Here is a 20,689-nt window from a genome sequence, read left to right as displayed (position 1 = left end):
TTTTTGTTACAGAGTGTTTTTAAGAAAGTGGTTATGGCCCCCTTTTATTATTTATATTGTTTTTTAAAAATTACTTAAATAGGTGCCTATACAAAACTTCGTTTTTGTTTTCGGACTGATTGTTGTTAATTTTTTGTTAAATAGATTTTTTACATTTATTTCTCAATTTTTTCAGTTAAATGAGTCATTGACTTTAGTCTAACTGCTGATGTTTACATCCCTTTTGACAAAAAAAAAACTATTAAATTAACTTGGAGTGGCTCTAGAGTTTATTTAGTTCAAGAGCAATATATCATCTATTGTTATTAACATACTCATGAAAATAAAAGTCGTTAAAACAATTGTTTTATTAAAAACTTTTCATTTACTGCTTAAACTTGATTTATCGATATTGTTTTTTATTAAAAAGCGAGAAAAAAAAAACAAAACTGCAAAGCAAAGTGCAGTAAAAATTTTTTATTCTAAACAATTGAAGGTTAAACATTGATTTCTATAAAAATAAAAAAATAGTACTAAATAAAAAACGCAATGAAACTGCAATTCAGCCAAATTGAAATTTGTTTTATTAAACGTTGTTGTTGTTGATTTTTTATTTTTTTGCTCTAATTGTTTTAAACATTTTGTATCATAATAATACAATTATTTTTTTGATTTCATGTTTTTAACATTAAATATTGTTTAAAAATAAGTGTGTATGTATGTATGTGTAAAAACATAAAATAGATTTTGTAATTTTAATTCGTGGCATAGCATTTAAATTTTTGCAAAGAAATGGCATTCTTTGAGTTTTCTTTCTTTTCATTATGTTTATATATCTTTTAAAAAAATATTTAACTAAAAAAAATTAAGAGCTTTTTCTGAATCAATTTAACTTGATTAATTGTTTGTTTGTATGTGTTTTGTTTAACAACCTTGAAAATTATTTATTCACACAATTATTTTTGTTGTTTGTTTTTATAATTTTTCAAAAAAAAAAACTTTATAGAAAATAAAAAGAGAAAATATATTAAAACTTGCAAAAAAAAAAAAAATAAAACTTCAATGGAAATGCAAAACAATAGATATCAAAAAAAGTTTTAGTAAATTAACACACAAAATCATTCATTCATTCGTACGTATTTCTCTAGCTTCCAACAATTTTAATTTTTAAATACATAAGTTTTATGTTTTTTGTTTATAAAGTTTTAAGCGTTGCAAATTTAGTTTTTTTTTAACGTTAATTTTACCGGATTTTAGTTTTATTTTAATTACTTTTAAAGTTTTCTAAAGAAATTAAAAGTGTTTTGCTTAAAAATATAACAAACAAAAAAGTTTATTCATTAACATTTTTTGGAAATTATTTTACAGTTTGCTTTTAATTAAAAGCTTCACTTTTTAAAGTTTTTATATCAAATGTCACATTAATTTTATGACAGGTGTATCTAAACAGGTTTTGTAATTGTTTCTTTAGTGGTAGTTGCAGTTCTAAAACATCTTAAGAAAATTTCGAAATTTTTCTTAAATTTAACTTTAATACAAAATTATTCAAAATTAAATTTGTTATAATTAAATTAAAACTAATTAAATTTTACTTTAAGCTTTAAATGTTGTAGGTGTTTGAACGCTTGCGTTTTCAAACCAAAATTAGTTTAAAAATAAAATGTTGCTAAACTAAATGCATTTAATTTTAAATTTAAAAATGTTAAAACAAATTTTCATGTTGTAATTGTTGAAAAAAAACCTTTGCATGTGTTTTCAACAAAAATTTAATTAATTTAATTGTTTAACAATTAAATTACAAGTAATTAAATTAGAAAAGCTTCATTAAAATTACAATGTTATAGAGAAGAAAAAAAAATACTACATAAAAATGATTAATGATCTCTCTGGGGGGATATATTTGAAAATTCGAGGTTAATTATTTTAAACAATTAATTTCTATGTTGTTTATTAGAAATTATAATGCAATTTAGAACTTAAGCAGATAATTATTAAATAAAAATTAAATTATCAAACAAAATATCCGCCTGTTTAAAATTTTTTTAATAAATCGGCATAATTCATCAAGAGATTAGTGCAAAAATGACAAAAGGCATCAGGTTTGACGGAAAATCATTATAAAATCTGCAAAAAAAAACTACTAAACTAAATTTCTTTTAGAACACGTAAGAAATAATGTTCGCTGGGATGCCGTTAACCTGTTTATTTACAGCATTTACAAACTGTAAAGTGCATTTAATTATTATACCTACAACTGAATATCGATTTTAAATGATTACAGTTATTACAAAATTCCCCCACGATTTTGTGGCTCACAACACTCTAAATAAATTGTTCAACAAAATTACAGTATTATTCAAACAACATATTCTAGTTAACGAGGATTAGATTTAAAAAAATAAAAAATATTTGCTCTTAGAAAAAAAAAAACGACTAAATCTATTCGTAATTAGCAAAAAGTTTGAACGGGAATCAAAGGTAAATTTTTTGGAAGTTTTTTTTTTTTTAAATTACAAATCTGTAAAAACAAAAGAGAATTTTGTCAATAAAGTATTCGTTTGTGTTAATCTTTTTTTGTGACAAATATTTATCAATAAATAATTATTTTATTTTATCAATTTAATTTCTGCAAAAAACACACACGAAATTATTTAAGTAAATAAATTAATCAGAAACAGATAAATTGCTGATTATTTACTTTTTTTACTTATTGATAAATATCTACAATGACATACCTTTATTTGCATTATATATTGACAAATATTATATTACGTTTTTGTCCGATTTTTGTCGGTTTGTTCAAATATTTTACTTCACAAATTTTGATATTACACTTTTTTCAAGCAAATATAATTTAAAGATATTATAAAGATAGAAAACGTAATTTTATTATTATTTTTGGATAAATTCACGTCTACAGTCTTAAGATTAGTTTCTTGTCTTTAGTCTGATTACAGACTATTGTCTAGACCATAGTCTTGTCTATAGTCTGGCCTAAAATATCGTCCATAGTTTGTATCATTGTCTGCACTATTGTTATGTTCATGGTCTAGATTAAAGTATTGCCTATACTGTGGACAATAATCTCGAGCTATAGAATTTTTGATAGTCTGATGTCATTTATAATGCGTCTCGTCTATAGTCGAACTAGTCTCGTGTATAGTCTATACTCTGGACTATAGTCTCGTTTATATAGTCTTGGGTTATAGTCTTGTCTATAGTCTGGATTATAATCCCGTCTATAGTCTGGTTCATTGTTTCGTCTATAGTCTACACTATAGTTCCGTCCATAGTATGGACTATATCCTCGTTTATAGTTTGGACTTCATAGCAAGGACTATAGCCTGACTATAGTCTGGACTATATTCTAGACTTGACTATAGTCTCGTTTCTACCTTGGACTATAGTCTATATTTTGGACTTCAGTCTCAAAGTCTGGGCTATTGTCTCGTTTAAGCTCTTGTCTATAGCCTGGACTTAAGTATTGCCTATAGTCTGGACAATATTCTCGTATGTTAGCGGTATGTTTGCGATCTTGTTTATAGTCAGGACTATAGTATCATGTATAGTCTGGACCATAGTCTCGTTTATACTCTGGAGTCGTTTATAGTTTGGACTGTAGTCTCGTCTATAGTCTGGTGTATAGTCTCGTTTATAGTCCGGACTATAGCCAGGACTTTATTCTGGACTATATTTAGGACTACAGTCTAGTCGAAAGTCTCGTTTATAACCTAGACTGTAATCAATATAGGAAATTATTAAATGTGAAAAGAAAAACGACCCCATATCATTGTTTGCAGCAAAATATTACAAGTTCCTTTTTACTTACCACCAACCACACCAGTTTGTTGCACAAGAATAATTTATACAGTACCATCTATTTATCTACCACATCCATAGAGATTATAAGATTAATATATTGTTGTAAATACATATTTTATACACACAGCATACAATAAGTATTTTCAAAATGTAGTTGAAATTTTTCGAATAAAATAGAACTGAGAATCTCGTACATATAATTTGGAATTGGGGAAAGAAATCGTAATAAAAAGTTTTCAATTTGTTTGCAACAAACCCCAATTGTTGTTGGTCTTTAGTTTGGTGGGTTGGTTGGTTGGTCGATTGGCTGTTGTAGTATCTGCTGTGTTACGGACACATGTTTAAATTTTTTTTTCGAATTCACAGTGGGGGAGATGTTGTTTATTTTTATAAATAAGAAACAACAAAATTTATTTTAACACAATTGAATTCTAAAGAATCTGTTAAAAAATGAAAAGAAACATACAGTTTTTTTTGTTTGTTTGGTTTTCTTTATAGACAATGATTTTGGAATTTATTCTATTAAAAAATTGTTTATAAAATAATTAATTTGCAAAAATATAGGTGAAAGAATTTGCCAAAAATTTTACAAACTAAATTTATATATTAATTAATAAAGCTGGTAATAAATAGAGGAATAATAAACAAAGGCAATAATAATGACTACGATGATTTTTTTTCTAATTTTAATTATTTATACTTTTCTAAAGTTATTAATAATTACAGTGAATTGAAACAAGTATTTTTAAATTAAAAAATGGCGCATTTATTTCAAAGAGTTTGAATGATGACGTTTTGTCATAATATCAACCATTTTTAATTAACTCTAAATTACTCTTACTTTTTAATACTCATTAAATTGTCATATATTTTATTCTCTTAAGAATTTCAATAAAATATATAAATACAAATAAAAGTTTTAAGCGTAAATTATGTCATTTTAATTTGACAATTTGTATAAATTAAACAATATATAAATAGAAATCTTTTATAAAAAGCATGTAATACAAGATTTAAAACATTTTAATATTAGATAATAAATACATAAAATACATACATACATACATATACGCCAATACAGATATAAATTAAGTTCATTTCTATGTATGCATATTTTTTTTACAAATAATTTGCATAATATCAACAATAGTTATATTTAAACATGCTTAACATATTTGATAATAACTTAACATGATACGAGGTTGGTTTAAAATGTCATTTAAATGCTTAAGATTATAGCAAGGCGTAACGCCCATTTTGTGTTAATGCTTGTGTTTATAAAAGAACAAACAAAACAGTTCAGAGAGCTTGCTCATTTGTCATTCTCTACTGATACATGTTCTAAACATGTATAATTCTTAGAGCTAAATATTCAATACTTGTTTAGGGAGAATATAACACTGAAACTTGAATATCGAAAAAAATTATGTCCAGTAGAAAAACGAAACAAATTCGTCGTTCGTTCTTGGTTAAAAGTAAATTGAATTCCTATTCATTGCGACATGTCCTGATACTAAAAAAAATCTTATTGTTTGTTCTTGTTATGCTTTTTTGACATTAAAGTAATCTTACAAGGACATTGCTCTTGGAAATGATCGGTTTAAGTTTGTTTCAGGTAAATTTATTAAAGAAGGTTTAAGTTTGCATTAAATTTTCAAGAATTATGTTCGTAATATAGTTTTATTTTTTCTGAAAGCTGTAAAACACGGTTGTCAGATCTTACAACATTGACAGAAAATGTCATACAATCGAAAAATTAAATCTAACAATCTTGCAAAACAAAGTTGACACGGAGTAAAGAGATTTTCTGAAAAATTTTCTGTCAATATTAAAGAATCTAACAATCGTGTATACATAGCTTTCACAGCATTTCATTATTCAGTGTCGTGAACTTTTAAGATATTGATCAGTAAGAAGCTTAATTTGGTCAAAGTTATAACATTTGTAATAACATTTTGAAATTAATTTTCAAACAATCCTCGTATTATAAACTATTTTGCTATTTTGCATATGATCAGCAGCAAAAACAAATCGCAAAATATACAAAAGACTCTTTTACACACACACACATTCACTTTGACACATAATAATCAAAGTTTAACAAACTCATTTAAAATACATATTATATGCCTCTCGCTCTTTGTTTCCTTTTTTTGTTTACCGATGCTCTCTCAATCTCTTTCGTTTCATTTCTTAATTTACACATTTGATATTTGCACATACACTTTGCATTTTTTTAGCGCGCGCTTATTTTCTTTAGTTATTTTATCTAGTACAAATTAATTTATTTTCGCTTTTGTTGTTTATTTTTGGCAGAAAAAAAAACAACTATTAATATACATTTTCTGTTTGTATGTATCTATTACACGTTTCCTATAAAGTTACATACTATAAACTTGAATTTATTAGTTTTTTTTATTAGAGATTTATTTTTTTATTATGTTGAGATATGTTTTTAGTTGTTAATACATTTCATTGCTATTGACCTTACATGAGGTTTTTGCGTTTTTCCTCTTTTGATTTCAAGTTTTTTTTTTCGAAATTCACATGATGCCATAAAAGGCATCATCATCAGCGTTAACAACATTGCTTTTTTTTGCGATTAGTTTAGTTTGTCTTAAGTAAACAATTGAATTTAAAATAATGCAAAATGTATAAAAAGTAATTTAATTAAAAAACCACAATACTACTTATTAAAATGTCAATTTGAAGAAATAAATACTATGAGCTGTCGTCAAACATACAACCGCACGTTTCTATGTAAATATCTATATATATATATTTAAATGAATGAATGAATTTAAATTTGAGCATGCTGTGTGCAATATTTGTAAAATCATTAGACGGGTACTTATGCCAAGTAGTTATTTTTAGAAAAATAACATGACAAAAATGTGAATTTGTTATTTTATAAATTTCCCATAAAATTAAATGCCACCCTATTACCAACGTTCAGTTTCATTCACAATATATCTTTCTACCCTTTAATTTCATTTATGCAAGTATTTTATTTTTCTTTATTATTTAGTCATAATTATAGATTTAGACATGTCTCATGACAAACATGTATCAAGTCTCAGCCCCCACATCATTAGTTTACTTCTTTCTACTGTTTTCTGTATTAGAATTTTATAATGAGTGACTGCAGAAATTTGTTGAATGTGAATATATGAGTATTTATTTGCAAGATACAAGTACTACATACTATCTTGACCTTACTTTGTATTTTATATTAAATTGTTCATTAGCTTCTACACCAACATGTATCTAATAATATTAACTTGATTAACAATTGAGGAATAAAAAAAAAAACGTCCAGTTAAATTAGTTTAAGATATATTGTTATAAAAGATATTAAAGTGTTTATAATTAAGAGACCTTCGTCTTGACTTTCGTTATATATTAAAGGTCATAGTTCATTAATACAGAGACTTTTTCTCATAGTCTTTTAGAAAAAAATTATATAATCAAAGAGATTTCAAGACAGATCTATCAAGGCTCGGTAGCCTATCTGACATTAACTAACTTTGGCAAAGAGACAACTAAATTTTACTTTTGATAGGCTTCTTGTGGTAAATCAGAGATTGTGATATCGATTTTCACCTGAAGTACTAGTAAAGGAGCGCATAACTACCCCTAAATCTATTTCTTTGGTTTGATGTATATATGAACGTATCCTTTCAAACTAACTAACTATGGAAATAAATGGATAGAACGGTATCTGCTTTGGATTCCTTCAACGCTGTTTAAGTAGAAACTGCAGATTTTTTATTTAAAAACCTAAAAAACATTTACCAAGTTTGAAGCACGATTGATAACCGGACGAGATATGTCAAGGTCGCAAATCACCATGGGATCTAACTTAAAATAGGCCGGATCTAGTATTACATTAATATACAATACTATATATCTAACGAGTGGTGTAGGAGTTATTATGACTATATTACTCAAGAAAAGACAATACAATTTCGCTCTATTTAGCTTCTTTCGATTTAATTGTAGCTCTCACTTTTACTGAATCAAAATTGCAAAATTTAAGTTAAATCAAACTGTTTTTGCCTGTTATCGATCTATGGACATTTTCAGCACGTCTAATTATCGTTAAACTGATAGTTATTCTTAAAAAGGTAACAAATAACTATACGTAGTTAAAAAGGGTGTTAAACGTATATAACTTTGGGACTTGTTTGACTACCAGATAGATTACTTGGGAATACTAATGTGACGACTCACTCAAATAAAATATAGTTCGATTTTTTTACAAATATACTCCTAATGAAATAACTTGGATATGCTTAAGTAATTAATTTCTTCCGTTCACACATATTTTTAAAAATAAATCCATATCTATATTTATTTAAAGAAAGTTTCATTTAATAAAAAAAATCTCGTTTAAAATTAAAAAAAAGTGTCATTAAACAAACTGTCATAATTTTCTATCATAAATTTCAATTTGTCTTTTTTTGCAACGAAAAAAAATGTCTCCAGCTAAACCTAAAGGAGGTTTGCAACTAGAAAAGATAAAACGTTTTTTTTCAGTTAAACAATTTTTTCTGGTCTCCAATGCAAGTGAAAGCGTTAAAGTTTGTTTTTTTTTTGTTTCAACGTTTTTACTTTGCACATGTTTAATTTAATTTGCTGGCAATGCAATGACTGAGTCTCATTTTATCCGACACTAAGTACCTTTTGGAGCACAACTATTAGCTGAAGTAACAAACGACAGCAACAAAATATCTAAACTACGTAAAACAAGCAGCAACTCATCCAATCAAATTCAAAAGTAATGCAACCTTTCTAATAACAACGCCAATGTTTAAGTGTTCAGTTCAATGCAATTTGAGTCTAAACTAGTTTCCAATATGTGCACTTGTCTTTTATGATTTGTCTCTTGAAACAAAACAAAAAAATTGGAAAAATTGTAAAAACCGCCAGGTAGTCTCAAGAAGAGAGGGAGCGTCATACAAATACTTATTCGAGCAGACACTTGTGAAAAATTGAACATGACAAAAAAATCAAACATTATTTTCAATTTTTCAATATTAAACTGTCATGTCTTTTATATTGTTTAAGGTGTTTTTTCTAAATCTACAACATCAAAGATATTGGCGCATATTTTACGAAGTACATTTGCATTAAGATCAAGCCCTTTTGAAACTAATTTATGATTTACTTTCCGAATGCCTTTAACTTAATTTGATGGTAATATATAAAACAAATTTATTTTGATTCTAAATATTCAACCCATTTTTCCGATCAGCAAGTTGAATAATAAATTATAACTTTGACAGTGAGTGACAGATGTCGTTGTCTCACTGTCAAATGGCGCTTAGTTTATTATAATTAAACATTTTAATTATTTCGAATTTAAATGTCTATAAATTAAAAACGATAACAGATTCTCAATTGCTTAGTATTGCAATTAAATGAAATCTGTAAAAATTGTTTGCTAAAAATATATTTTAGCAAAACTATATTAAATATTTGCTTAATGTATTCTCATGTTATATTACAGTTTTATGTAAAAAAATGCTGATTGCTTAGAATATATTCTTATTAAAATTTAAATTCATATTTGTAATAAATTATAAATACTCCGTTATTGATAACGGCAAAAAATCTAAAGAAAAGAAATTATAAAATAAAAAGTTCATAAGTGCAAAAACTATAAAAAGTATATATGGTATATAGTCAGATTGAAGCAATAAAATTTGGTGTAATAACAACCTGCTAGTGCTGGTTACTTATAAACTTTAAACGAAAATCGCGGATGGATAAGTGGATTTCTAAAATTCGAGAATTTTCCAGAAATTCTGCAAAAGTAAGTTTGATTAAATTTAAAATTTAAGCCGATAAAAATATATTTATCGAATATCAATGGCCTTCGGTAGGTTAGTGCTTAGTGTTCTAGTCTGGTAGACCGGAGGTGGTGGGTTCGATTCCCACCAGTGACACGGGTTAAGGAACTCACAACAGGCCCGATAGAGGCCTAGGTGTATTTCTTCGGATTTGATGTGTATACATCCTCCTTTCAAACTAACTAACTATCGAATATCGAATATTTGGTTTTATTGACAAAAGTTCCTATCAAAATTCAAATCTTTTCATAAAATTTGCTCTAAATTGATTAGTTCTGTGTAACATGTTATGATTCTAATGTATTTCTTAAGAGTTCTTAAGAGATTTCATTGAAACATATACTAGTTCTGAAACATCTTCTTGTAACCTGTTCTATACTAAATATCATATTTCTTTAGTAGATTCCCAAAATGATTTTTTAAGAAAAATCGAGAACTGTTCCTTAGTACGTATTTATGTTTTCTAAAGCTTTTGAAAACTACTTTCGAGTGTCACTTAATTTACAGGATCAAAAATATTAAAAAAATTGTTTATATTATCAATGTTTGAAATTCAACAGAAATTTAAATGTCAAAAATTACAATACTGCTAAATTTCCCATGTCTGATGGTAAACAACCATTGCATACATATTTATAAAAAAATAATTACTGCAGTTGCAGCGTTTTAAAATTGGAAAAAGCGAAATAAAACCACGTGATTTGTTTCAGTTTTTTTTCTTTTGCAAAAACATGCAAAACAAAATACAAGTAACCAAATAATTATCCCTATATACAGTAAAATCACAGTGGGCAGATTTCGTTTGAATAAAGATTAAAACTACAATTATATACTTTTAATCAATCTGATTGTGGAATAATCGAAAAAAAAACATAAGAAAAAAGGACTCATGTGTCTTAATTGATTAAAATTTTTAGAACTTTAATTTCGTTGTTAAAAACATTTCATATAAGTTCCACTGTATTATGCTTTGATATTTGTTTGAAACATGTTTTTTTAGTTTTTATTTTTTCTTTTTGTTTTCTCTTTCTTTTCGGCTGCTTGACTGACGTAGCGTGCTTGTTTGTACTTTGTTGCCTTGTGTAAAGTCGTTGAGTCGTTGGGGGGTAGTATATGCTGCAACTTCTAACTGCTGCATAGAGGTGGTTTACTGTTGTTTATAATTTGTTGTTGTTTTTATTTTGTGAGCTCCCCCCTCAGGTGGTAATGATGATGATGAAGCCGGTGATGATAGGTTGGTTTCGTTGCGCGCCGCCAGTTATTTAATTTGTTTTTCTTTATTTTATTTTGGTTTTATTGTGACTTTTTTACTTTATGCACAATTTTTTTTTGGTTTATTAGATTTAAAAAAAGTTTTGTATGTATTTATACTTTTTCGGTTTTTTCAATTTCTTTTTTTTTGCGTCTTTTTTTCTTGGTTTATTTTACAGTTTGTTGTCTTCCTGTGTTTTATTGACCTACCTTTACATTAAGCTTATTATAGCCATAATTGCCATAATACTTATTTCTTATTTTTTATACATTATACGAAATAAACGACGTCATTCATCCATCATAGCCTGCAGAAGTTTGTTTTTTTTTGTTAAGTCCTTTCAACTTTTCGTTCATTTGAAATACCACAAGGTCTATAAAAAGAAAGTCTTAAAGGAAATTAGGCGTTGTAAGAACAAGTAAAATAAAAAATAAATGAAATTATTTGCACGTTTTAGACTTGCACGTGCAAAACGTATCAAAGAATGTTTTTTTATTGAAAATTTTATGCCATAAATAATGTTTTTTTAAATATTTATGGTTGTGGGCTGAAAAAATATATATTTTTTTATTATAGGTCATCAAACTGAGTTCATTTATTGTCAGTTAAATTCCAAAATGTTTATATAAGTAATTGACCTTTATCTAGATTTTATTTTTAATTTATTTTTATTGTTTTACCAAAATTACAGGAAAAAATCCATTATGAGAGGAAACAATTTGGTGAATCATAAATTTGAAACAAATATTTGTAAATAAATGATCTTTATTTTCAATTTCTGTTGCGGGTTCATTAACCCAAAACAAATACAAAATTTTATGACAAAAAATTTCATAATTTTGCTTTAACAATAACACAAAAAAAAAAAAAATTAACGCAATATTTTTTTTATTTATTCTTTACAGATAAAATCGGCCTTTATGTGCTGCCTATCTGTTTTGACATCGACTAAACAAAGTAAGTATGGAAATAAATCAATATACATACTGATAAATCTTAAGTTCAAAAGAATCTTTAAGTTTTTTAATATTAGGGTTTCAACGCAGATCAATTTCTTTTCACATTTTTAGAGCAATTCTTTTTCGATAGGTGCTACAAAGGACAAAGTTATAAATGCGCACGTTATAAGAGCTTGTGAATGTAAACATAATTTTAATGTAAAAATTTTTCTGGAATAATTTCAAGAAATCGAAAAATTTCTAGAAATTGTATTAAACTATCCCCTCAATTTAATACCATTTGAGGCGATGGCCGCCTTAAATAAGTATGTAGAGAACAGTATTCCCATATAATCTAAAAAAATCTTGTTCGTAGACACAAAGAAATATTATGTATCTGGAATTGACAAAAAAGCATAAAGTACTTTTTGTAATCTTAATTAGTTAACATTACACATGTTGTTCTTGTTATTATTGTCCCCCCAACAATTCTCAGACAGAGGAGGAGTCACTTTGTCAGTCAAGCCAGTCATACTTACTAAATGTGTACGTTTAAGTAGCACAACATTACTTACAAACAATGTGGGTTTTCAGCTGTTTTTTTTTTTCATTCTTTCTTCTCTTGTCATTGTGATTCCAACTTACATCAATCTTTTGTGTGAGCATTTTCTTACGAACAAAAGACTTGTGTGTTATCATTTGAATCAGAGTCATTATCATTTAATTCAATTTTAAGTGAGTGTTACAATAAAGTGCAATGAAACAGAATATTTTCATATAAACTACCGTTATGTTTAAACATATAATTAACCCCTCGATTTGTGTTCATACAGGAATATGCTTTTAAAATATTTGTCATGATATTAATTAACAATGTTTGTAATGTAATTGGTTGGATGATAAATTAATTAATTAAAAGTCATGAAAGAAAAAACCTTTAAGAAAGTGTCGTTAATTTTGTGAGAGTTTTTAGGTGTAGAAATCGTTGATAATACTGAATGTAGGTTATTGTCTAGTCTATAGTGTAGTCTATAGTCTAGTCTATAGTCTAGTATATAGTCTAGTCTATAGTCTAGTCTATAGTCTAGTCTATATTCTAGTCTATTGTCTAGTCTATAGTCTAGTCTATAGTCTAGTCTATAGCCTAGTCTATATTCTAGTCTATAGTCTAGTCTATAGTCCAGTCTATAGTCTAGTCTATAGTCTAGTCTATAGTCTAGTCTATAGTCTAGTCTTTAGTCTAGTCTATAGTCTAGTCTATAGTCTAGTCTATAGTCTAGTCTATAGTCTAGTCTATAGTCTAGTCTATAGTCTAGTCTATAGTCTAGTCTATAGTCTAGTCTATAGTCTAGTCTATAGTCTAGTCTATAGTCTAGTCTATAGTTTAGTCTATAGTCTAGTCTATAGTCTAGTCTATAGTCTAGTCTATAGTCTAGTCTATAGTCTAGTCTATAGTCTAGTCTATAGTCTAGTCTATAGTCTAGTCTATAGTCTAGTCTATAGTCTAGTCTATAGTCTAGTCTATAGTCTAGTCTATAGTCTAGTCTATAGTCTAGTCTATAGTCTAGTCTATAGTCTAGTCTATAGTCTAGTCTATAGTCTAGTCTATAGTCTAGTCTATAGTCTAGTCTATAGTCTAGTCTATAGTCTAGTCTATAGTCTAGTCTATAGTCTAGTCTATAGTCTAGTCTATAGTCTAGTCTATAGTCTAGTCTATAGTCTAGTCTATAGTCTAGTCTATAGTCTAGTCTATAGTCTAGTCTATAGTCTAGTCTATAGTCTAGTCTATAGTCTAGTCTATAGTCTAGTCTATAGTCTAGTCTATAGTCTAGTCTATAGTCTAGTCTATAGTCTAGTCTATAGTCTAGTCTATAGTCTAGTCTATAGTCTAGTCTATAGTCTAGTCTATAGTCTAGTCTATAGTCTAGTCTATAGTCTAGTCTATAGTCTAGTCTATAGTCTAGTCTATAGTCTAGTCTATAGTCTAGTCTATAGTCTAGTCTATAGTCTAGTCTATAGTCTAGTCTATAGTCTAGTCTATAGTCTAGTCTATAGTCTAGTCTATAGTCTAGTCTATAGTCTAGTCTATAGTCTAGTCTATAGTCTAGTCTATAGTCTAGTCTATAGTCTAGTCTATAGTCTAGTCTATAGTCTAGTCTATAGTCTAGTCTATAGTCTAGTCTATAGTCTAGTCTATAGTCTAGTCTATAGTCTAGTCTATAGTCTAGTCTATAGTCTAGTCTATAGTCTAGTCTATAGTCTAGTCTATAGTCTAGTCTATAGTCTAGTCTATAGTCTAGTCTATAGTCTAGTCTATAGTCTAGTCTATAGTCTAGTCTATAGTCTAGTCTATAGTCTAGTCTATAGTCTAGTCTATAGTCTAGTCTATAGTCTTATCTATAGTCTAGTATATAGTTTAGTCTGTAGTCTAGTCTATAATCTAGTTTATGGTCTACACTATAATCTATTCAATAGTCTAGTCTATAGTCTAGTATAGACAAGTCTATAGTCTAGTCTTTAGTATATAGACCAGTTTAAAATGTGGTATATGATCTGCATTCTAAGCCATAGTCTAGTTTTGTACAAAAGTCGGCCATTTAAAAAAATTATTTTTTTCAAATAGAATTTAAGTGAAAACTATTTAAAGATAAAATAAACACTTTCTGATTTCCAAAAAAATCTTTATAATATTGATTAAAATGCACAATGCATATACATACATAAATATCAGTGAAGTACAACCCTAGACTTCAGGGTCCGAGAAAATAAAATGAATTTTAACAAAATTTGTTATATGTACGAACACATTTAATAATATTACAATCAAAACATTTTTAGTTGTTAAGAAATCCCTATAAAATCTGTTAAGAAAAATATGTGCTCTTTGTGGCGAGCACCGATTCATAGCATAAATATTATACATACCCAAAGTATGTATGTTTTCCAATGTGTATAAGTATTCACTAATTCTTTATATTTGTGGGGTTTTAGCTTTTTTTGTTTTTGACAGCATACAAAATGCTGCAAGTAGCTTAAAGAGTTTTAGATGCGGCAGAGTGTTAGTGGCACTAGCAACAACACAAATGTGCACTCATTCATAAAGAGAAGTAAATGGAAATACTATTTACCTGTTTTATTTAATAAATACAAAATTATCGTTATTTTTGTGTACACGATTTGAAAAATAAAAACAAAAACTTTTTGTTTAACTTTTTTCATTTCAAAATACATACACAAATCTAAAAATATTAATTCCACACTCAGACATCAATAGAAATTATGTAGAACGGTTTAAGGACTGTGTTAAAGTAATCTGTGCGGCGTAAATAACCTTTGTAATTGGTAGATTGTTGTATTAGATTAATTAATTATTTTTATTATAAAAAACCCAAAGTTTGTACTTTAAAATTGACCCTTGACCTATAGATTTTGATTTTCGTATTGAAATTAACTATTTAACTTTTTTCAATAAGAAATATTAAGGAATTAAATAAGAATTCAATTTTTGGAAATTATAATAAAAGAAAATCAAATTATGAAAGATACACATATTTAACTTAAAACAGTCCTCTTAATTATATAGGAGAGAGTGTATATAATATAAATAAAGGTGTATATAAATATAATATTAAATTCTATATTAAAAATAAACAAATTGTTCATATTTATGTAAATCATCAACAAAGCGTTAAATTTTTTTTTATTTAATTGACACACTGCAATTACTCTTTTGAATTTTCCAAGCATTCTGCTTTTTGGTGAATATTTTTTTTAATTTAAAATAAAAATGTGGTTGACTAGTTCATAATTTTTAAATCATTCTAATAAACTGAATTTTAGTTTTCTTAAATTTATATTTTAATCAATTTCATTATAAAAAACCGGCCGCCTAATTGCTTAAGACAAGTTGCCTCTAAAATGTTTAAATCGTAAGTTATTTTTGTGATTTATTTTTATTTTATCTTTTTCATTCAAAAAATTTTCTAATTAGACACAATAAGTAAAATTCTAAAATAGTTTTTTTTGTTGTGTTGTGTATTTAATTTGTAGAATTCAACTTAAAAGCTTAATTTCACAACATCATGAGATGAGAGAAACTATGTAAAATAAATTAAATAAATTATTATTATGTTTTTTTTAATATATACTTTCATATCACAAATACATACTATATTTAGTGTGGACGCATTGAAAAATTGTTTTATATACTAAAATTTAGTAACTAAATGTTTGTCATCTAATGTTTTACATAGTTGATGGATATGTGTCAGAAATATGAAATGTTGCAATTGTTAAAAAGAAAATTAAAGTGTTTTTATTTTTGTGTGTTAAAATTGTACCAGAAACGGTCAGTTTTTTATTTTGCCACTATGACTTTAGATCAGTAAAATTTTTGCAATCTACATACATATGTATATGTATATATACAATTCTGATTCACTGATTGTCTGACATATTCATCATCGGTCAGTTTAAACGGTTGAAGACAGATCTTCCAACGATTTTTAGAAAATGAACAACAACCGTGTGAACTTACAATATTTGTCTTGCAACGTTGTAAGAATAAGTATTGTCAGTAAATTGTAAAACAATAATATTGTCAGATAGCCGTCTAAACGCATTACGTCGCCTTTGTCAAATAATTGTCTGACAATTTTTATTGACAGATGTGCAAATTTTATGCATCTGACATTGTTTTCTATTGACAACACTGTGCATTTAAGAACATACATATACACCTAAAATAAGATCTGAACACTTTTGCAATAACATAATGTGACAACCGTGAAAACGGTAAATTTTTGTTGGCAGCTCTGAACTGACAATCTACCTGTTTCTAACAATTTGTCATTGTCAATACATTGAATAACCACAGTGAGTCCGTGTGAGTAAGAACAAAGTTCCAGTTTATTTGATGGATTCGTACTATGATACGTCTCTATGTGCTGTTGCCTACTCAAAAGGGTCGTAGTTATAAACGGAAGTAATGTTTTACATCTCGGAAGTTAAGCAACGAGCCAGCAATGGTCAGAGATTAGAAAATGGACCTGACAGATACACAAGATACACAAAGGGGAAGTGGTGAGTTGTTATTTTTTACACACCCAGTGAATGAAAAAGACCTCCGTGAAATAGGCCATCAGGTCAGGTGTTCACGTAAAGCACTTCGACTTCAATGTCAGTATATAGCTAGTTCAGAGAATAGTGTATGCGTAGCTTGACATTTGGAAAGGAGATTGGTCTTCTGTCAAATAGAAATTTGGAAATTCAAAACTAAAAAAGTAAAATAATAGTTTAATAAATAGTTTTTTTTGGTACTTTTTTGAAATTTGGCTAATTTAGGGAGTGTCGGTTCAGAATCGCTTAGTAAATCGATCAATCTATTTTCGCCTGTCTGTCTATGGTACACGTAATTCTTGTGTGCATGTTTTTCTTTAGCCATGTTTGAAGTCCATTTTGGGTGCTAGTTAAACCCATACAAACGGGCCTTTTTTTCACTAGCCTAGAATCCATTCGAAATATCCCCTTGAGATATATCAACTTTTCTGTATATTACATATATTCACTATTTGTGCACAGAATTTGGACTTTATATAAATTTAATAATTTCGAAATAAATTTTAAACATATTACAGCTGTAACAATAGTTTAATACCTTTAAACATCTGCTGTTATAGTTCTGCGTCTCTGTATTTTATGGCGTTTGCAAGACGCATGACATAATCTAGTCGTATATGAGGTTTTTAAATGGTTGTTGCCACAGTTCTGTTCATTTTACGAGTACATACATGTATGTAGTTCTAAATATTCTATTATGCTGTTTTTATTGTATGTATGTACATAAATTTTTTGTGTATTCTTGCAAAAATATTTTAATGCAAACTATGCAATTCTAGTGTTTACACACTTTATTGTTGTTTTAGATATTCTATATAGGTTTTGCAGATTTTCATCATAAATTTAAATCAAAACCAAAAGATCAAACCAAATCGTTTAAATTTGTTTTAATTTAAAATTTTTGAAAAATTTTGAAATTTTTTCTAAATTTCAATACACACAATATACCCTATAACTGCCAACATTTTTTCACTCAACAGTTTATAAACTTTCAGATTCTTTCTGAAAACAAACATGCATACTTTTATTTTTATTTTCAGTTTTTTTTTTATTTTCTTTATTATTTTAGTTTTATTTTTGTGTAAACAAATTTGGGTCATTTGAAAAAGACTCAAAAGCAACTACAACTGCAACAGCAACCAAAGTCTATTACATATAATAGTGTTGTAAAAATGTAAAATTAATTGTGGATATAAAAGAAATCTTTCAGAAAAATAGGTCTACTACTCCTTTTTTCTGTTTGCGCTCTCTCCCTTTTTCAATTAACTCTAAAATGTTAATGTTTAAACTAAAACTTTGGTTAACATGAATGGAAAAGTCTTAATAAATGTTTGTGTTTTGATATTACTTGTTCCAAAAAGGAATAGTATTTTACTATATTCATTACTTGTACTTTTTATTATTAAAGATATAGTTTTTTTTTAATTTTAGAAATTTTAAAAATTTTATTAACCATTTCTTAGAAAAAAGAACTGCAACCATGACATTTAAATTAATTAAAGGCTGGCCACTCAAAAGATACGTCATAACAGTACTACCAAAATACACATGCATACAATTTATATACAAATATTTTTCTAAAAACTATTTTTTTTTCTTTAAAAAAAAATTTTTTTGGCTAATTTCCAAAATCTCACATCATTCATGAAACGCGTACTTTTTGCTATAAATAAGAAAATTTTTAATTCAATTTATAAAAATTAAAAAAAAAACAATGGAAGTTATTCAAGATCAATACTAATTATAATGTCTAATACGAAACAATTGTCCCAGCAACTGATCTGAAATTTTAGTCCCTTGTCAGGTGTTAAACATTTTTAAAATAGGCCTAACGTCGTCATTTAAGATTGCACTCTTAAATGTCATTCATATAAAATCGTGGCCTTTTATGGTGTTTTGAAAAAAATGTTGAAAAGAAAAAATAATAATAAAACATTTTTTAACGAGGGTTGTTTACCTCAATCATTTGCAAAGAAATAATAATAAAAATTTTGTAATAGACATTATAGAAGGGTGTTTTTTCTTGTTTATATTTGTTTTAACTTAAATGAATTTCTTATTTTTGTTTTTATTTTTATTTTATCTTACCAAAAAAAATAAAAAAAATGATTCATGCTTTGTTTGGTGTTGTTTTGTTGTGTCATGTTTATTACTTTTTTTGTATTCAACCAACCAACCAACCACCCACATACGTGCGACATTAGGGTGTTTTTTTAAATGGTTTTATTATTATTTTGGGAATTTATAGCACTTGAATTATAGGGCTTTATAATTGTTAGTTAAACTCTAAAAATTTGCATCAAATCGGATAATGATAAAGAGTTGAATTGAGTTTATAAGATGAATGTTCTGAATTCTTATATATAGGCCTTCCGTATGTTCATACGTTTTTCAAAACAATGTTCGGTTCAAATATCGAATATATGATTGAAATTTCGAAAACTTTGGTTAGTGTTTTAGTCTGTAGATTTGACTCAAAATTCCAGATTTTAAAATCTAAACAATATATCTTCAAATTCGAGAACGACAAAAACCCTACCCTAATAATCATATTTATTAAATTCTTTACTAGGATAATAGCAACAACAAAACAAGAACAGCACAAAAATGATTCACAAAATAATACGAGAAATTTTCGTAATATAAAATACTGCCTCAATAAACAATGCATTGTTTTGCGCCATTTCGAACATGTGGACTGCGAACAGCGAAAGTGGGGGTAAAGGGAATTTTTGGAAGTTGACTAGAAGCAGAAGACAATGAATGAATGATGAATGTTGGCATAAAAAAAAAACAAAGAAAAATAAAAATCTAAGTAAATTATTATTGTTTGTTGAGATTGATTGAATTTTAAAGTGAAATGAAATCATTTTAACACACATTATTCACAATTGAAACTAAACTAAAAGTTTGTCTTCTCAGAAATATTTTTACAAATGAAAAAGGAAAGTAAGTATTTTTTATAATGCTATTTTTATTATTGAGGTTATGTCATTTTTTTAATCTTACCAAATGTAAAATATTCCAGAAATGTAACAATATGTGTTAAATCATTTTAGTTTTTTTTATAAATAAATAAATAAATACAGTGAATTTTAAAATAGTTTTTTAATATTGATTTATTAATAATTGTTTTAGGTTATGTTTTTATTTTAAATACAAATTTCTAATATCGGCTCTTGTTAACTTACTATAATATTTTTGAATTATTAAAAGCCTTTTTACAAATTAATAATTTTCCATAACCAAAACACCATAAATTTACTCTAGTTTAAATTAAAATGACACAGGTGGAAAAAATTCTATTAAATTACTATAATGACCGACCGACACCTTCACTGGGCACCAACAACCTAACATATTTTTATGACTACAATGAACTTTTTTTGTTAAAAATATAAAAAAACTTACTAAAAAAATTATTTTTATTGTTATCATGAACATCGTCATGTTTTAAGTAATTATTGTTTTAAATTTCTTTTTTTTTTGTGTTGTCAGTCATTTAGCGACAGTGACAAAGTTGATTCGTTTGCACAATGATGATGATCTTTGTGGCCGACACCTCATTTGCATCATTACTACTGTCTGATTTAGTATGAATGTAAATGTTTGAGAAAGTAAATGTACTTGATGATACACCTATTGTACAAATTCTAGGCACACTTCCAGACAAATGCGTTAATGTACTTTAAATTTAAAAAATTTTAAATTTAAAAAATTTTAAA

At 26.9% G+C, this 20,689-nt stretch overlaps 1 protein-coding gene across 2 annotated transcripts in view; it reads left to right on the top strand.

The window, feature by feature from the left end:
- Positions 1-20,689, top strand: part of LOC111690633 (F-actin-monooxygenase Mical) — a 61,757-nt gene that overhangs the window by 15,245 nt on the left and 25,823 nt on the right. For both annotated transcript variants that reach the window (XM_046947743.1, XM_046947742.1), the window contains exon 3: positions 11,814-11,865. The gene's annotated coding sequence lies outside the window, so the exon portion shown is untranslated. The remainder of the gene's footprint in view (positions 1-11,813; positions 11,866-20,689) is intronic.

Source organism: Lucilia cuprina, chromosome 4 (assembly GCF_022045245.1).
Source record: "Lucilia cuprina isolate Lc7/37 chromosome 4, ASM2204524v1, whole genome shotgun sequence".
Classification (NCBI taxonomy): Eukaryota; Metazoa; Arthropoda; class Insecta; order Diptera; family Calliphoridae; genus Lucilia; species Lucilia cuprina.
This window is presented reverse-complemented; position numbering and strand designations above follow the sequence as displayed.